The 20,819-nt window shown below is 39.7% G+C and overlaps 1 protein-coding gene across 3 annotated transcripts in view; it reads left to right on the forward strand.

Moving 5' to 3' along the window:
• Positions 1 to 20,819, forward strand: part of PRSS54 (serine protease 54) — a 57,304-nt gene that overhangs the window by 14,217 nt on the left and 22,268 nt on the right. For all 3 annotated transcript variants that reach the window (XM_079117253.1, XM_079117254.1, XM_079117255.1), the window contains one exon: positions 465 to 673. The gene's annotated coding sequence lies outside the window, so the exon portion shown is untranslated. The remainder of the gene's footprint in view (positions 1 to 464; positions 674 to 20,819) is intronic.

Here is a 20,819-nt window from a genome sequence, read left to right on the forward strand (position 1 = left end):
CAATTCCTGGTGTGGCTAAAAAAGAAATATATATATATATATTTTTTTTTATATATATTATACATATATTTATTATATATAATAAATATTAAATAAATATTATTATATATATAATCTTAAATTCAAAGAATTTTTGTTTATGCAGACTATATCAACCCAAAATAAATTACCTATTAAAATTAAAATGGAGAAAGTTTAAAGTTATTTTCTATTAATATTTTTAAAAACAATAAACTAATATTAACACAACATAATTCTGTGAAAAATAACTGCACTTTCCAAAAAAAAAAAAAAAATTCAGAGAAGAGTAGCATTATTTTACAACTTTATCAGTCTTTCTGATATCTGGCTTAGTAGTAGACAGTTGGATTCTTAAATTTGCTTCTATATTCAGTTTCTTGCAAAATGTTGTTTTTTTGAAATATGTTGTTATGGGCTAAATTGTATCTCTCTCCCTCCCATAGTTACATGTTCAAGTCTAACCCAGCGCATCAGAATATTACTATTTGAGACAGGTTCTTTGAAGACATAATTAAGTTAGGAGGACATTGGAGTGGCCCTAACCCATTATAACTGGTGTTTGGGATGTCTGGACTTCAGTCCTAGAAAGACCTGTAAAGACATTGCACTATCACAAGCTAAGGAGAGAGGCCTTGAAGAAACCAGTCTGCAGGTATATTGATCTTGGACTTCTACACTGTAGAATTGTGGGAAAAATTGATATTTGCTTTCCAAGTCACCTACTTGGTCGAACTTTGTTTTGGCATCTGTACCAGACTAATAATAATGGAGAAAGTTTGGCCCCACACAGATAAATAACTGGAAAAGGTAGACTATTGTAATGGTCTTTCAGATCATTGTAAATATCCCTCTTTGATAGTGTACTCAAACTTGAAAATTGATAGTTCATCTTATAGGTTAGTAGCACTGTGCAATCTGAAACCATATGAATTAACTTTTTGTTCTCTCATATTAAAAACCTGCAGGTTTGCATTGTTCTTTGAATGGATCTTTACTCCTCATGCATGATTTTATAATATTGTGTTTTCATCATTTGGAAAATATTGGTTCATTGAGTTATATAAGGAAAATGTTTGGAAATTTTTAAAAATTACATTCATCGATGTCACCAAGCATCTCATTAAAAAAAAAAAGAAAATATCAGAAAGCTGTCAAGTTCATTGTAGTAGACACAAGTTTTCCAAATGCTACTTTTCATTTGAAAGCTCAGATTTTATCATTGACAACGAATATTTCAGTTGTTTTCCTTGAAGTAACAGGCTTGCTTTCTTTTCAAGAAAATGTTTGCCGAATACCTAAGTCTAAGAATCCACAGTGTGTCAGTCATTTTTTCAAATAAAAATGATATTTCATCATAAAGGGGGATAGTTGAGCTAGTAAATCAATCATGAAGTTGTTTGTCTTGAAATGATCTTTGTCCTTTAATTTGCAGAGGAAATCTTCCTGTTTCATCACACGGAATATTAAAAAATCATGGACTTATGTCAAAATTTAATAGAATTAATCATTTAAATGATTTTATCAAAGACATCACTAAGCGAAACTGCCACCCTGGTTCATGAGTGTGTTATGGTAAAGAACCAGGCCAGCCTCACCTTTGGGTCCCCTCTTATCTGTTTTACTTTCAAATATATCTCAAAGCAGACCACTTTTCACTAAAATCCAGTTTTACCTCCTTGGTCTGTGTTTCCACCTTCTCCCTTAGATTACTGAAGAAAGTTCCTAAGTGGACTTCCTGCTGCCACCACTGTAGCCTTTCTGGTCTGTTCTCCCCCAGTTATCTTCCCCTCTCCACACTGTATCCGAAATTAGACACATACCCTGCCTCTCACCTAACCTTATTTTTCTTCCTAGAACTTATTGTAGACCTGATATTGTATCTGAGTGAGTGTGTGTGTGTGTGTGTGTAAATTGTCTTCATGATTAGCAGGTGAGCTCCCCTGTGAAGGATTTTATTTGGTTTATACATCTAGAACTGGGTCAGCACATAGCAATTGCTCAATAAACATGAGTTGGATTTTTTAAAAACATGAATGCCTGGGAAGGCCAGCACCCAACTGAACCTTCCTTACTAAACCTGAAAATGACTCTCCTCTTTCCCTCCTTTCCTCCACCTTTCTTTGTGCTTTCCCGTCAGATCCTTTGCTTCACCTTGGGAGTATAAAGGTAAACAGACACATAATCCTCCCTTCAGGGCCCTCCAGAAGACAGACATGTGTGCACACAGTTCTGATGTGGTCCAGTGCATCAGTACCCAGGACTTGGAGGGACAGAGACCTGAGTTCAGAGCCTGGGTCTTGACCTTTCCAAACCTCAGTTTCTTTATCTGTAAAATGACAATAATAATAGTACCTACTACTGTTCAGGTTTTTTGTGAAAATTAAGTGAGCTAATAAAAATACTTTTTGCATATTGGTTATTAATTAATCAGTTCTTTATGTGGTGAAGATGGAATTTGAGTATGAAAGACTAGATTAAAAACAAACAAGCCAGGGGCTGGGGTTGTGGTTCAGTGGTGGAACACTTGCCTAGGATATATGAGGCCCTGGGTTCGATCCTCAGCACCACATAAAAAATAATAATGATTGTAATAATATAAAGTATTGTGTCCATCTACAACAACAACAACAACAGAGAAAAACAAGCCAGGCTCAGTGGCACATGCCTATAATCCCAGCAGCTCAGGAGGCTGAGGCAGGAGGATCGAGAGTTCAAAGCCAGCCTCAGCAACAGCAAGGCACTAACCAACTCAGTGAGACCCTGTCTCTAAATAAAGCACAAAATAGGGCTGGGGATGTGGCTCAGTGGTCGAGTGCCCCTGAGTTCAGTCCTGGTACCAAAACAAACAAGCAAACAGAGAGGATTCATAAGAGACAGGGAGAAGAGGACAGGGGCAGGGGTGACTTTGTGAGGCTGTGTCCAACCCTGTTGAACTGGTGAGACTGGGTGAGACTAAGGTGGGGAGAGGTGGGTGTGTCCCTAGACAGGTTGGCAGAAGCTGGATGGCAGAGGACTCTGCGGCCCTACTGAGGTGCTGGGGGCTTCCTGCCCGAGGGTGAGGAGGGGAGACCTAGGCAAAGCTGCACAGGGTGGGTTGAATGAGGCAGGGAGACCCCAGCGTGTCCTGGGGATGGGGTTGGGGCAGGGGTAGGGATGGCAGATCAGGAGGCTGCGGAAGAACCTGCACTGGGAAGGAACTCCAGTACCATGCCAGGGCTTGACTGGGAACCTCTTCCTGCTTCTCCCCATTTCTTGCAACTGTCAATTGAGGTATTTGTTGCCAGAAGTTTCCTGCTGCTCCCGTCTGTCTCAGTAAGGTGATGTAGGTAATCCAGGAGGCAGAATACCTTCACAGCTCGTCTGACAGATGGGTCCTCAGTCTCTGACATTGCTTTATTCTATAGCTAGGGACACATGGAGGGACATGTGGAGCCTTTCCTTAGTTGGTTGACTTTGCTACGTCATGCTTCATTCCCAAAAAAGATCCTCTCATGCTAAGCCTTAGTCAATACGCGTTCATTGGCTGATAGATGTTAAAGATATCATGGAGTTTTTGAAACACAATAATCTTTGTTACTAATTATTTATACTAGAATGTTCTTTAAATTAACTGTGCTCCTTTGAGGCCCACGGAAAGGCTGGAGGGACAGCAGCCTACATTCTGGGAATGTTCTTTACTATATAAAACTGACACAGGCTTATTAAAGAAAAAGGACAAAATTGAATGAAGCCAAAATAAAAGATTCCCATCTCCTTCCTACCACCCCCGCATCCTTAACCCACTCCTCAGAGGTGTGGATGTAGCTTGTCAGACATTTTCTAAATGTATCTTTTTATAATGTACTTTAAAAAGAGACAGAAAGGAGCCCACACTCTATCTACATCCTGTTTTGTAGCTTGCTTTTCTCCACAAAAGATGGCCTTTTGGAAGTCCGGGCATTGACTGTACCCCATTCTGTTTGGGCTGCTGAGTCCTCTCTGTGCAGGATTTGTTCCTATGGGCATCTTTAGTAGAAAAGGAAGACCTCAATTCCACCCGCTTAATTTGCACAGGGATTCTTGGGAAAAGGGCAGTTTTTATCCTTTGTAAAGCACCAGCCTGTGGCCGGATGCCGTGTGCCTCTCTCGGAAACTCCATACCTCCTCAGGGAATAAGGAGGTCCCAGGCGGAACTGGGCAAGGGCCAGCCCCAGAGGGCTGGAGAAGGGTTTGTTGCTAGTTCAGATTCTTTCAGGAGATCCCAAGAGCCCCCAAGAAAACATGGTTAAACACATTTTGCGTTTCCTCCGGGGCTTTGATCACTGACATTGAGAAATGTAATGGCCAGTTGATTTTTGTTAAGATGTTCCTCCCAGGAAAGCCAATTATAGCATTCACTCAGAAGAGTCTAGTGAGGATGTTTCTTTGGTGATATGGAACACACACAATCCTTGACACCTGCACACAGAGCCCTGTACAACATCATTTGCTGCAGCATTATTAATATTGTAAAAACTGGTAGCAATTCAGATGTCCTTTGGCAAGGGAATAAACAAATAAATTGAGGTGCAGTCATAGGATAGAGTACTTGACAGCAAGGAAAGTCAGTGAACTGGGTCTTTAACATTGAGTGAAAGAGCAAGCAGCAGATGGTGTGGATGGTGTGAGGCCATTTAAAACATGCAAATGTTATAGATGCATGTAATCTGTGGTAAAATGTAAAAACACCAGAATTACTGTGCTCATGACCTTGCAGAGATAGGAAGGGAAAAAGCTTCCCAGCTGGCCGAATTGTGGACTTCACCCGTACCTGTGATGTTGATTTCTTTTCTTCTTCTTTTTATTTTTGAAATTTTAGAAGAATCTACTGAAGTCTTTCCTCCCCCCTTCCCCCTTTTTGGCCCAGTTTTATGCAGATATAACTGACCAAAATTATATATATTCCTGATGTACAATGTGATTTTTCCTCTTCTTTTGGCAGTCCTAGGATTGAAGCCAGGGCCTCATGCATGCTCAGGTAAGTGCTCTGTCACCGAACTACATCCCCAGCCCTTTTTATTTTTGAGACCAGGTCTTGCTAAGTTGCCCAGGCTGGCCTCAAACGTGCAATCCTTCTGCCTCAGCTTCCTGAGTAGCTGGGATTGCAAGTGGGCACACTGTGCTCATCTCCAAGGTGATTTTTTTGATATACATTTGTGTTGTGAAATGATTGTCACAAGCTATGTAATATATTTGTGACATCATATCGTTATCCTTTGTGTGTGGTAAGAATATTTAAGATCTATTTTCTTAATAATTTCCAAGTATACAATTTATTATTAGTTGTAGTAGTACCAGGGATTGAACCCAGAGGTGCTTAACCACTGAGCAACGTTCCCCGTTTCTTTTATTTTGAGACAGGGTCTCACTAAGTTGCTTAGGGTCTCAAAAATTGCTGAGACTAGGCTTGAACTTGAGATCCTCTTGCCTCAGACTCCTGAGTTACAGGCATGTGCCACTGTGCCTGGCCACAATATATTCTTATTATTAACTATATCCACCATGTTAGTTCAGTAAATCTCCAGAATTTATTCATCCTGCCTAACTGGAGCTTTGTACTCTTGGAGGTATCTCTGTCCCCTTATGCTCATCTCTGACAACGACATTCTTTTTGCTTCTTTGAGGCTGATTTTTTTTTAAGCTTCTACCTACAAGTGAGATCATGCAGTATTTGTTATTCTGTGCCTGACTTATTTCACTTTAACATAGTGTCCCACAGATTCCTCAGTGTTACTGCCAATGATAGGATTTTCTTTTCTTTTAAGGCTGAATAATACTCTGCTGTGGATAAATACCATGGTTTCCTTATTAATTCATCTGTTAATGAACACTTAGGTTGATTCCTTGTCTCGGCTCTTATGAATATTCCGTATCTTGGCCGTGAGGAATGCAGATGTCTCTTGCTGTACTGATTTCACTTTGTTTAGCTGAATACTCAGAAATGGAACTGCTGGATCACATCCTGTTGCTGGAACTTGGTTTCAGTTTCTCAAGGAACTTCCATATTGGTTTCCATAATGGTTCAGCTGGTTTCATTTCCCAAGGAGAGCGGACAGTGTTCCTTTCCTCCACATCCTTGCCAATGCTTATCTTTTGCGTTTTTTGAGAATAGCCATTCCAATAAGAGCGAGGTGATGCTTCATTGTTTTAGTTTGCGTTTCCCAGATGATTCGTGATGTGGAGCATTTTCCACACGTACCGTTTGTCCGTTTCGTATGTCTTCTTTGGGAAATGCTTATCCAGGTTCTTTGCCTATTTTTAAAATCAGGTTATCATCTTTCAGCTATTGGGTTGCATTCCCTATGTAGTTTGGATATTAACTACTTATCAGATGAATAGCTTCCAAATATTTTATCTCACTCCATAAATCATCTCTTCGCTCTGTTGGCTGTTTCTTTTGCTGCACAGAAGCTTTTTTTAGTTTGGTGTATTTTTACTTTTGTTGCTGTGCTTTGGGGTCACATTCAAAAAAATTATTGTCCAGGCCAATGTTGAGAAGCAGCTTTTCCTCTATGTTTTTGTGGACTGGGTTTTACAGTTTCGGGGTGTATGTCCACATCTTTAATCCATCCAGAGTTGAATTTTGTACACTGTGTAGATGAAGGTCCGATTTCACTCTTGTGCATGTGGATGTCCAGTTTTCCCAGCACCACTTACTGAAGAGATGCTCCTCTCCCCCTTGTGTGCTCTTGGAATCTTTGTCAAATTTCAGTTGACTATTAGTGCATGGGTTTATTTCTAGGCTTTCTACTCTGTTCCATTGGTCTATAGGTCTATTTAAATGTCAATACCACACTATTTTGATTACAATAGCTTTGTAGTATATTTTGAAACCAAGTATTGTGATGCCTCCAGTTTTGCTCTTTCTGCTCAGAATTGCTTAATCTATTCAGGGTAGACAATATGATTCCACATGAAAATGTCCTTGAAATTTTGACAGAGATTTTATTTGCTTTATAGATTGATTTGGATAGTATGGATATTTTAGCAGTATTAACTCTTCTAATACATGAGCATGGAATATCTTTTCAATCATTTCTGTCTTTGATTTCTTCCATCAATGTTTTACAGTTTTCAGTGTATAGATATTTCACCCCCCTGGTTAAATTTTCCCTAAGCATTTTTTATGCTATTGTAAATGGGTTTTTAAAATAATTTCTTTCTCAGTTTGTTGTGTATAGAAATGTTACCCATTTTTGTTGATTTTATATCCTGCAACTTTTCTGTATTGGTTTCTCAGTTTTAACAATTCTAACTGATTAGGGTTTTCTGTATGTAGGATCATGTGAACAGGAACTAAGGTGGCCACGCTCTAGGCCCCTGTCCATCCCTCAGCTCCTGATGACAACCCCTTTTTTCTTGCTAGTGATTAAAGCAAAGGTGACTTGGAAAGTAATTGATTGTCCCAGAGGGATCTCCTTTAAGGGATTGGAACTGAATGATAAGAAATTCATCAGCTTCTAGCAGAAGCAGAAACAGATACATAAACAGAAGACAAGAAAACCAAGGCCATAGACAATCTGGCCATTTGGGGACAAAAGCTGTTTGTTAAATTCAACTTTTGATATTAGAAATGGAGAAAAGTATCGAAACAAAATAGCATAAAATTAGAGTTTTCTAGAATGAGAGGCCTAATCTGGGGTAAAGTCTGTGTGAATGCAGTAGAAGATGCAATGAAACCTTTTTGGAAGGATGAACTTCATAAACTGCTATGACTTAGAGGAAGAATAGAGGTGAATTCAGTTATAAAGTCACGGCAATAAGAGCTCAGAAGGGATAATGACTGACCCCAACTGATGGCGTGTGGAGAAAGTTTCATGCAGAAGGTGGCATTGGACATGGACCTGAAGATTAAATGAATTTGGTCTATAGAGTTGCAAGAAAATAGATTGAATGAAGCTTTCCCATCTGGAAATGGTAAAATGTGGGCAAACGTGGATAGTAGCATAGTTGAGAGAAAAGGTTTTACACTGGGGTTGTTAGGTAGCTAGTCAGCCATGAACACAGAGGTAGGGGAAGAACAATGAAAGGTGGTAATTTATAGAAGAGAGAGCAGACATATACATCAAAGAGGGTCCATAGGTCACAGGACTGGGAATCACAGGGAACCTTATCAAAACAAACATCTGGAATAGGTAGCCAAAATGCTCCCCGCCATACTTAATTTTAACTCCTTAAAGGAACTATTGTTTCAAGGTCATGTCACGCCCCATCCTGTGATGGGTCATCAGGGCCCTCACTAAGGAAACTTGCTGAAAGCTATAGAAAGGGAAACCAACCCCTTGAGGGGGCAATTGTAAAACTAAGAACAAAGGAACCCCAAACCCTTAAAGACCCCAGACTCTGTAAAATCCACACCAATCTCTCTTCTTTAGAGGCAGTTCATGTGGTGTATACTATAGGTTATCCTTATTTCTCACTTTCCTACTAGACTCCTGTCTATACTTTGTGCAACTTGATTGAAATTCTTCCTGTAGGATCACAAGAACGGATAGATGGCTGTGGACACCCCTGCTGCTTGGGCTCCACGGGTGGGTCTCCCCTGCTACTGGTTCGAGTAGCAAAGCAGAGACATACAGAGGGTCTTTTAAAGAAAGCGAAAGAGGGTATCTGAGGTTTTGCCAACACTAACTATGAGAGTCCAACTTAATCCTAGTGGGAAGCACTTAAAAATACATCGCTGCTGGGTACATACCTGAAATAATTGAAACAAGAAATTTAGATAGAGATTTGATATCAATGTTCACAGCAGCATTGTCAAAGAAGGGTGGGGAGCTGAGGCTCCAAACCGCGTTTCTTGTCTCCCAACCGAAGAACGTTTCAATTCAGACACAAAAAGTCAAATAAGAGAACTTTAGTTGAGTGAAAGTAATGTCAGGCTCAACCAAAAAAGCATGAGAGGAGAGAAGAGGGGGCGGGGAGAAATCCATCTCAAAGCAGAGAATGACAAGGGAAACAATGTTGCTTACCGATATATTGCTGTTTGATGTTTGCCAGGAGAATTGTGTTCCACTTCCTGCCATCTCTATCAATCAGATGTTTACACTGATTGATAAAATTCCACTCCTCCTTCACATGGGGTGGGGGAATTTTTGACCCTAGTTGGTCTTCTCCAGAACTGTCATGGTGGCCATGACATCTGCAAGTCAATTGTATGTTATTGTGGGTATTGGGGTGAGTGACTGGACAGAATTTACCTTAGTGTGCCTGTGCTGCTGAGGACTTTTCTCTTCTGAAATACAAGGAGAATCCTGTGGCCTTAAATCCCAACTTTACAATGACCTCAGTGGACCCTGCCAGGAGTTAGTCCCATTGATTTTTCTTTCTTGACGGACTTCTTAATTAACTCCCTTTGTTTCTATGTGCTTATTCTCAGGGTTAGTTGATATTCTTCAAGTTACTTGATTGTTCATGAAAGGCAATTTCAAAAAACCCTGATGATCCTGCTTTTATTGGTTCACATTTTGCTCTTCATCACTAGTTACTACCTAACAACATTATTTGGGGTAGTCAAAAGGTGGAAATGGCCCAAATGTACAACCATGAATGAATGTAGACAACACGGTATTTCTATAAAGTGATATATTATGCAGTTTTACAAAGGAATGAAATTCCAACACATGCTATAATTTTGAGGGATAGTAAAGGCAATATGCCAAATGAAATGTCAGACACCAAAGGACAAATATTATAAGATTCTACTTACAGGAAGAAGGAAGAATAGTCGAATTCCTAGAAACAGAAAATAAAGTGGGGTTGCCAGGGGCTGGAAGAGGGGGCCATGTGGGGTTGTTTAATAGGTAAGGAATTCCACTCTGTAAGGATGAAGGGGTTCTGGAGATGAACATTGGGGATGGTCGCATGACGACATGAATGTACTCAGTGCCACAGAGCTGTACACTTCAAAAATGTCAACTGATAAGTTTTATGTTACTATTCATTTTGCGAATTACAAATACATTTTACAAATACAGCAGATTACTAAAAATAGTAGAGTGGGAAGCTCCAAAAGTCTGCCCCTCCATAAAATCAATGAAAGAACTGGCAAACATGATCAGAACCAAGTTTATTTAAAATTCTGGAAACTAACAAAAGCCAAATGCAACCAGGGGAATGCTTAATAAAGAAAATCCAGCTGAGTCAAAGAACAGGGAGTTTTTTGCATGTCTTAACTGTCTGGTCCCATCCCCTGCTTACCAGCTTAGCAGGGCCCTGAAGAAAACAGCCCCTATCTGGAGTCTATGGCCTCTTTTGGAGGGTAGAGGAAGGACCTGATTCATGAAGAATTGTGGTTGATGGTTTTGACCTGTCCGGTGTTTCCATGGAGGATCAGCTTAAAGGGCGTAATTTATCTCATTGTCATGAGCAGTGAGTAAGAGAGGAATCGAGTTTAGTTCCAACAAGTGGATTTTATTCATGCAATACACACTCAATTTAACATTCCCAATAATAGCAAGTCAACTTAACATTCCTAATAATAGCAGGTAACAAATACATTAAAGATTCACCCTCTTATTCACCTAGAGTCCAATCCCCATGAACTTACTCAATGCAACATCTCTTAGCCAAGAGGTCAGTCAGCAAGACCAAGGGAATTCTTGTCAACCATAGCCTCTCTCAGCTCCTCGGATGTCCACAGATGTCCTCGGATTGTCCAATGAGTCAGGGGTTGGGTGTTCGGGATAGGAGTCGCCGTCGCTGGAGTGGTGATTAGTTATCCAGGCTCAGTAACAACAGTCCATCAGCAATTAGTGAAGATGTGGACAGCAACCAGGGAAGTCAAGTGACAGAATGATGTGGAGTTCTCTGGTTGCAGTGTTGCTGATCATTTGCTCCAAAAGTCCAGGGGCTTAAGTGGTGATTTTTAGTCTAGTCATGTTCTGGTCTCATAGATAAAGGTTCATGTTGACATTGGTCAGGAGTATTGGGCAGGAGGTGCCTTATCAACCTGCCACACACCCACCATACTTGCTCCATATAGCAAGTGTGTAACAAGTTGACAAGGCATCTGCTACGTTTTATGATTTTAATTTTACAAGTTCAGGCAAATACCAAATACAACTTATTATCACTACATAACACACAACTATAGCAATTCCTATTATTTTCCTTGTCTTGCTACACTCATCGAACTCAGAATCCTTCCAGTGCTGGGTGGCTCTCCAGTTACAAGGCTAACCTGTCTGCTGTAGCTACCTGAGCAGTGGGTAACAGTTGAGGGGAAAAAATTGATCACAAGCTTGGAAAAAAAATCTGGGGAATTAAATTTTTTATGGAATAAAGGCTTTGAAAAGCCCTGGGAATCTAGAAACAAAGAATCAATAAAGGATGGAAGATATATAAAGAAACCAAATAGAAATTCTGAAAAACACAATAACTGAAACAAAAATCCAATAGAGGATTTCAGTAATGGATTTGGGGTTTTTTTGTTTTTAAATTTTTTATTTTGTAGTTGTAGATGGACAGCATGCCTTTATTTTATTTGTTTATTTATTTATTTTTAATGTGGTGCTAAGAATTGAACCTAGTGCCTCACAAGAACTAGGCAAGCGCTCTGCCACTGAGCCCCAGCCCCAGCCCCAACCCCTCAGTAACGGATTTGAATAAGCAGAAAAAGAAATCAGCAAATGTAAAACTTTGTCAACCAAGATTACTAAAACCAACAAAGGTAAATGAACAGAGACCAAGAGACTTGCAGGATACCATTAAGCATATCACACATATGTAAAATGAGAGAAAAGAAGAGAAAGGAAGGGGCAGGAATATTTTTTGATAAGGGTCGAAAAATCCCCCATGTGTGGATAAAAACCATTTATCCATTTATAAAAACCATTTATAAAAACCATTTATCCACACATCTAAGAAGCACAGCGAACTCCAAGTAGGATGAAACATAGAATAACATGAATGTTACATAAAGAGTAATGTTATTAATAGTTGCCAAAAAGCTGAAACAATCCAAATGTTCAGGCAACTGATGAATGGATAAACAAAACGTGGCATATCCGTGCAATGCAGTATTACTCAAGGTAGGAAACATTGATACATGTTCCTGTGTGGATGAACCTTGAAATCATCATGCTAGATCAAAGGAACCAAACATCAAAGGCCAGACAGCATAAGACTCAGGTGCAAAGCAGATTAGTGTTTATGAGGGTGAGGGGAAGGTGGAGGAACAGGGAGTGACAACCTAAGGGGTCCAGGGTTTCTGTTTGAGGTGAGACAAATGTTCTGCTGGGATTTGATGGTGGTGACAATTACCCAACATTGAACACCCTAAAAACCCCAGAAATGCATTTATACTTTAAAGTGGCTTTAAAATGGGTACTTAACATGTTGTGTGAATTTTAGCTCAATTAAAAAAAAAAAATACCAAGCTACAAAATAATGAAATAAAAATAAGTGGCTTATGAAAAAGTTAGTATGCCTTTTTCTCCTCCAGGATTTTTGTGAGACTACTTCTGGTCCCTCTTCTCCAGAGTCAGCAGCTGTCACCTTGTTTACCAATCACAGTGTGTGGATTTCCCAGTCCCTACAGGTTGCAACGGTTTCAACAAAATGAATGGGAACAATGGGCACTCCATGGTGTGGCCAGATCAGGAACCGGTCCTTATGTGGACTCCATTATCCCTGGGGAATGCTTTCTTCCCCCATTTATCTCCATAATGACTTAAACCCGGGAAGGGCAAACTATAGGCAGTGGGACAAATCCAGCTGCCGCCTCTTCCTGCAAGGCCCAGTGGGATTGGTTTTCACTGAGCGGAGGAGAGGAAGGGATGGGCGTGGGGCACCCAGCATTGCTTCTTTTGCCTGGTAGTCCCTTGACCCTCATCCAGCAGGCGCTCTCCAGTGACCGCAGGACCCGCGTGCCTTCCACAGCACCTTCTCCTTCCTAGGACTTCTGAGGCTCCTGCCCCTGGAAGCTGCCTGATTGGTTTGTTCTGCTTCTCCCCCATGAGGCTGTCCTGAGGACTCCGATGCTTCACCCAGCTGAAATACGATCTTCTAAAAAGAATTTCATTCTTCTCAGTAGACCTGTCTTAATAACAGCAACATAATCCTATTTGACAATCATTTGTCAATCAAAATTTTTGGAAATTTGTTTTTTTCTTTTGTTATATAAATACCTATATAATATCTTCAATGTTTGCTCCTGCAAAGCCTAAAATATTTCCTACCTGGTTACTATGGTTTGAATATGGGTAGTGTCCCCCAAGGGTCTGTGTGGTATAAAGGCTTAGTTCCCAGGGTGGTAATCTTGGAAGTGAACCTTTAAGAGGTGAGATCTAGTGGGAGATCCTGAGGTCACTGGGGCATGCCCTTGAAACAGAGTATGGAACCCCAGTCTCTTGGTCCCTCTCTTTTTTCTGGTTGAAGATGTGAGCACTTATTCCTACATGTACTCTGCCCAAATCCATGGGACCACCTGATCTTGGACTTAAATCTTCAGAACCATAAGCTAAATAAACTATTTTTCTTTGTGAGTTGACTGCCTCATGTATTTTACTATGGTTACATGAAGCTGACCAAGACACTGGCCCTTAACAGAAAAGGTTTTCTGAGTCTTGAATTATTTGCTTACCCTCTTTCCATCTTGCCTTTTTTTTACCTTTTCCCTTCCTTTACCTCTCTGCCTTTTTTCATTTCCCTTGTTTCCTGAGTGTTACAGTTTAGATGTGGTGTCCCCCAAAAGCTCATGTGTGAGACAATGTAAGAAGGTTTGGAGGAGAAATGATTGGGTCATAGTCTTAACCTAATCAATTACTGATGGGATTAACTGAGTGGTAACTGGAGGCAAGTGGAATCCGCCTGGAGGAAGCGGTTTGTTGCGGGGCATGACTTTGGGGTATATATTTTCTATCTGGAGAGTGGAGTCTCTCATTCTGTTTTCTGATCATGTGAGCTGCTTCCCTCCACCACACTCTTCCACCATGATGTTCTGCCTCACCTTGAACCCCAAGGAGCAGCTGTCTGTGGATTGAGACCTCTGAAACCATGAGCCCTCAAATGAACTTTTCCTCCTTTACGATTGTGCTGGTCAGATCCTTTAGTCACAGAAGCAAAAATGCTGACTAAGACACTGGGTTTCCTTCTCCAACTGATGTCTTGGTCTCATTCCACAGAAGCCTGACTGGGAAACTTACTCCAAGGCCAAGGGCTACAGATGAAATAAGTTGAAAGCCCTACGTAGTGCCTGCTTATTTAACTGGGGGCTCTGATCTCTTAACTACAATCCATTCTCATTTGGGCAGCCTGGTTGTCCACGGTGGGGAGGAATCCATCTTCCTGAGGTCCACAATCTCAGGGGAGAACGCAGATAAACAAGATGGCTCATGTGCTTCCCCTTCCACAGGCAACTCTAACCATCTCTTCCTTACAATCAAATTCTGTTTTGCTTTGTTTTCTCTGCCATGTATGCGTTTGTCAGACTGTGTTGAGTTCACATAATAAAATACTTGCATATTGTCTCAGAAAACAAAACCAAAAAAATCCCCTTTACCACAAATTTCAATCTACTGGATAGTATATACAAAATAACCAGATACCCTCTTGTGCAAGCATTCATTCATTATGCTACTTCGATTAAACCAGCAATCATAACATAAGCATTTTCATTCTTTTCTAGTAACTTAAAATGTTTAACTTAGAAATTAATATTTGATTTAGGCTATTGGCATGAAATAACCTTGTTTTAAAGGATGGGGCTGCCGAATAAATATGTCTTCTCTTTGGAGGGGAAAGTGAGGCTATTGATTTTATTCTTGTGGCCCAGAGATGACAGAGGGTTTTTCCTTATGAAACAACTCTGACGGATCGGTAGTGATGCCTGTTCTGAGCAGCATTCCAAGGAGGTAGTTCAGGCTCAGAGGGGAAGGGTGCAGCTTAGTGGAATGTCACGACTGCTCTGGGCAAAGCACTGGAGAGCTCAGAGCTGCAGTGTGGATACCAAGTATTTGTGATTCCAGCCAATCACTTTATTTCCTTTTATCAACGTCACCCAGAGTAAAGAGGGATACCAGATGGTTGGGCACCATTTCCCAAAGACCTAGCTCTCTGGGACTGGAAATGGATCTCTTTACTTCAGACACCTTCCCAGAGAGGAATCAATGAACAGAGTTCCCTCAAAAGTGTTTTGGGCTTTTTTGAAGAACTCTTTGCTTTTGATAAAAGTTTGTGTATTTATAAGTAAACCCCAAAGGGCCATTCATAACTTAGTGGGAATTGCTTCCAACATTGAAAGTATAATAATTTTATGTCTAAAGTGACAAAAGCAGGTGATGGATGTTAGATTGCATACTATAGTTTGAGTTTTCTCTGTGCTGTTCATGAAATAACTGGCAAGTGAAAACCTACCTTAGGTCCACTAATTGCCCTTAGTTGGAAAAGGCAGCTCCAAGAGTTGAATGCTCTAAGATCTACAGATGACATCAGGGATATTTTGATCAATGAAGGACAAGTGACAATTAGGGACCTGGATTAGGGAGTGGAAATCTTTAAGTGAAATCTTTGAAATAGTTTTCAATTTAGGACTATTCATCTGAGGGAAAAATGCTTTTTTATTCCCTGTAAATTCTTTTAAAAAAATTTTTTTTTTTGGCCAAAAATCTTATCTTTATTTCTAGACTATTTATTGGTTTTCTTGCAGATATTGAGTAAAGAAATAATATTTAGTTTTTCTCCACTTCATTTAAAGAATCAGTAGTGAGAATTTATACACTTAAAACAGTGCCTTACTTTTAAAAACTAGCATTTTCCCCAATTATAAATTGACTTTATAGTTCAAACAATACCAAAAATAAAAATTTTATCGTAATTTTATTTTTTATTTTGGTACTGGGAATTGAATCTAGGGGAGATTTACCACTGAGCTACATTCTCAGCCCCCGCTTTTTTTTATTTTGAGAAGGGGTCTTGCTAAGTTGCGGAAGGCCTGGTTACATTGCTGAGGCTGTCTCTGAACTTTCCATCCTCCTGCCTCAGCCTCCCAAGTTGCTGGGATTATAGGTGTGCCCTTCCACCAGGCTAATTTCAATCTTTCATTCTACCTCTAGAAAATCAGGGTCAGTAGTTTATCCGGTTTTCTCTTTCGACATGGTATTAGTGTTTATTTTGTAAATGTAGAATCAGGTGTACTCAGTCTTGCCCCATCGGCTTTCAGTATCTATAATAGTTATATCGCCCTCATGAGTGGGTGGCATTTCATAGTACTATTGCTTATTAAATCAATGCCCTATTAATGAACATTTGGGTTGTTTCCAATTTTTTCCTATAAAACTACAGGTAATGCTGGGATCAAGTGACCACTATTTGTAGATGTGACCCTGTCACTTTGAAACACTGTGAATGTGTACCTGACCTCTTCCTGTGCATGTGGTGAACAGGCAGTGGCCCAAGGTCAGGTCCAACTTGGTTGAGAGTTAGTGAGGCTGGCCTACATCAACCTGGAATAAATAAAACATTTGTGTAGGACTGCTTGTACTAGGGAACTTATATTTTATTAAAATAATGTAATTTTGTTTAAATAACAATAAAGCATTTTTGCATATTTGACTGGGTGGAAAAACAAACAAACAAACATGGGGCCCCCCTTACTGGGAAGGAGGAGGAATATGACTGGGAAGTTCAAATGGATGACATGGTGATGCTCTAGTCTAGTTTATATGCTGGGTTGTAGGTACCCAGTAATGCTGTTTTTTTGTGTGTTTATCTTGTGTATTAGCCTGTCCTCCATTGCTATAACAAAATACCGGAGGCTGGGTAACTTGCAAAAAGGTTTATTTGGCTCACAGTTTTGGAAGCTGAAAGTCATGGCATGGACTCTGGTGAGGGGGTCCCTGCCAGGTGGCCTCACATCACGGTGCATGGCATCATGACAGGAGCACATGTGAGAGGGAGAGGTCACATGGTGAAGCAAGAAGCATATCAGTCCTGTGTGGCATTATAGCCCCTACACACACACACACACACACACACACACACACACACACAAATGAGAAGGCTAAAGAGGTTCTGTAAAGCGTACAGTGACAAAAAATGGAAACATAAACGCTGTAACTCAGAAAGAGTGACTGGAGCTCAAGCATGATTCATTCATACTGGAATATGTGAATCCAAGGGTACGATGGCTTCAAGTAAAGCAGCCAGAAACCGGAATGCATAAAACCAAACAGTAGCAACACCAAACCCAAAGGTGCAAACAGGAAGTCTGAGGCGACCTGAAGTGACACTTCACTCAACTGGGAAGCCACTAGTCCAGCTTCTACCACGTGGTCTATTGTAAAGCTCAGCCCCTCTTGACTTGGAGCATCGCTGCAGACCGGGTGGCCTAAGAAGGTCTCTCATGCAACACAGTACAGGGGACACCCCTTTGAGTTATCTTCAATCGCACAAATCTCAGGAGAAGACCCCAAGAAAAGTGAGCTGAGCTCAGAGCTGCAGCCAGCTGGGAGAGGAAGGGGTGCCTTAGGGCAGGGGTTCTCAGCAGCACAGCTGTGACCAGCTGTAACCAGTGCAGAGCCCGGAAGCCAGCCACAGGCCCTGCTGAGTGGTACTCTCTGGGGACAGCAGAAGCAGGAGCAAATTCTCTCTGGAAGAAAGTGTATTCACTTTAGACCCCTAGGGCACCCATGTGGAGCAAGAATAAAAAACTAGCAATTATGAAGATACAAGGGAAGACAAGCCACTTTTGTGTGCCAGGTAGCAGACCAACCAAAAAACCCGATTTAGAATCCCTCCACCTCTCAAAGAGCTGACTTTGGAACTGTCAGAAACCAAAGATAGAACAGATAGATGCACATATGAAGTGTTTGATGAAGGATGTAATAACAAACGTAAGACCCCAGGAAACACAATCAGAAATAAACAGGCTTTAAAAATGAATCTTTTAGAAATAAAAAGAAGAAAAAGTTACCTTGTTAAATTAAAAAACAAAACAAACCTCCAGAAGGTGGTTGGACAGAAAATTAGACATAGATGAAAAGAGAATACATACACTGGAAATTATACCACAATAATCACCCAGATCATGACACAGAGTGATAAAAATATGAAAACAATGATAAGAGATATGAAGGATAAAATGAGAAAGTCTAACATATATCTATTTGGAACCCTAGAAATAAAAAATAGGGGACCTGAAGAAGAGGCAATATTTGAAAAGAAAACAACCAGAACCTATAAGAAAATATAAATACACAAATCTAGGAAACATGCTATATCCTAAACAAAATAAATGAAAAGGAATTCATGCTTCAACTTATAGTGAAGTCACAGTATACCAAAACTAAAGTTCTTAAAAGGAACTAGAGATAAAGAACAAATAGTCTCTGTAATCCAGAAGGAACTAAAAAAAAATGAGTCACAGTTAAAAATTCTCCACACAAAGCAAATACCAGACCTAGAGAGTTGTCAAATAAGTTCTGCAAAATTTCAGTGAACAGGTCATTTCTGTCTCCCTATCTAATTCCATGAGACCAGTTTAACAGAGAAGAGTACAAGAAAGGAAAATTCTGGGCCAATCAAACTCATAAAGATGCTTGCCAAAAATCCTACTGAAACACTGATGAGTAATAGTGTTTAAAAAGAGAAAACAATCTCTGAAATTCAAGAGTGGTTTAATTTGAGAAAGTCCATAAACTTCATTAATTACATTAACAAAGAAGAAAAAAGCATATCTTTATCTCAATAAATGCCAAAGAGTTATGACAAAATTCAGCCTCAGATTTTTTATCAAAACAAAATCAAACCTAAAAGTGAAAGGGTTATTCCTTAGCTTAACTGAGTAAATCTACATAACAACCTATATCATATATTATTTTAAATGGGGAAGAGTTAGAAGCCTTCCCTTTGACCATGATTGTGGTAAGAATGCCCTCTATAGAATAGCCAATTCTATTTAGCTTTGTACTGGCGGTCTTAGCCAAAGCAATAAGACAAGAAATGAAAGACATAACAATTGAAAGGGAAGAAACAAAATTTTCATCATTTGCAAGTGATATGATTCTTTACATGCAAAACCCAAAATAATCTAAATATGATATTTATTATTGATTTAAAATGGTTTTAAAGCATAATAATAAGAGAAGACATCATTTAATTGCAACCAAAAAGTTTAAGATATCTAGGAATCAATTCTATCAAAAGATGTATGAGATCTATGTGGAAAATCATAAAATTTTATTGAAAAATCTTAAAGGAGACCTAGTTAATTTAAAGATATTTTGTGCCTATGAATAAGAAGATTCAATATTGAAAAGACATTAATCTATCCACAAACTGACCTACAAATATAATGCAATTCTAATCCAAATCTTAGCAAGGTTTCGTGTGTGTGTGTGTGTGTATGTATGTGTGTGTAAGTTGCCAAGTTGTTTCCAAAACATATGAAAGTACAAAGAACCAAGAATATTTAAGATATTGCTAAAGAAAAATATTTAGGTAGGATATTAAGACTTATACAAGGCTGTAATATTTTAGATTGTGTGAAATTTGTAGAATTTGCACAGGGCAAAAGACAAATGACCAATATAACAGGAGAATGATCTCAGACATAAACCCAGGCACACGTGGAACTTTGATAGAGTCACATTGAAGACCTATAGACACAAATGATCCTGGCTCAACTGGGCATGTAGTGAGAAATGGATCCACACCATGTACCTCAAAAAATAATAATAATAATGTCGAAGCAGAGGACTTACTATGAAGAACTTGAAAGGTTTGAGAAGATAAAGTAGAACTGATCTCTCAAATGTTCAGCTACTAAAGGATTTCTTAAATAAGATACCAAGGGTCCTAACTGATACATGGAACTTTGCCCCAAAGAAACTCTTGTACATGTGCTTAATAAAGAGTTTAGGCATATATCCATGTATGCAAACCTATTAGAGAGCAAAGGAATAAGAAACGCATTCTCTCCCAGGAGCAGGAGAAAGAGAAAGGAGGAACCTTTTGGGTAGGTACAAGATGATACTGTATTCTAGCACTTCTGTTGTAAGTTTAATGGTACACAGAATTTAATGGTAAGAAAGTGAATGGTGCCAGGCATGGTGATGCATGTCTATAATCTCAGTGACTTAGGAGGCTGAGGCAGAAGGATCCTAAGTTCAAGGCCAGCCTTAACAATTTAGCAATGCCCTAAGCAACTTAGTGAGACCCTGCTAAAAATTAAAATTAAAAAAGGGACAGCAATAAAGCACCCTTGGGTTCAACAATCTCTAGTAACTCTCCCCAAAAAAAACTGAATGATAAATTTAATGACAAAGTTTACAAATATTCCATTTAAATTGAGTAACTTATGATCTAAAGTTTTCATGGGACTTCAATTTAAACTTTGCACTAAAATTTACATCAGTAGACACAGGAAACATGGTATAAATGTTCGTTATTAGTCAATCCCTATGACTATTGATTATAATTTGACTTTCAGGGTACAGTACCTTAAAAGCAACCCATGGATTTGCCCCACTTACCATTTCTGCTTCAGTCCCTTATAAAGGACAACATGTGACCCAGACTGCCAAGCCCAGACTTGGAGGTGGCTCACCACCCTGGAGTTGTAAGGATCTTTTTTGATCCTGTCCCTGCCACCTTCTAGGTTTATGACTCAAGGAAAGGGACTTCCACACTCTGAGCCACCATGTTCTATCTGCAAAGCTTAACCTTCATCCTGTCCTGGTGACCTGGATTGTGAATGAGAAAATATACATGAAAGTTCTGCGAGACCTTCAATGTGGAGCAAAGGAAAGACCAACTTCTACTCTTCTCGCTGCCCAAAATTG

This window comes from Sciurus vulgaris, assembly GCF_902686455.1.
Source record: "Sciurus vulgaris genome assembly, chromosome: 17".
Classification (NCBI taxonomy): Eukaryota; Metazoa; Chordata; class Mammalia; order Rodentia; family Sciuridae; genus Sciurus; species Sciurus vulgaris.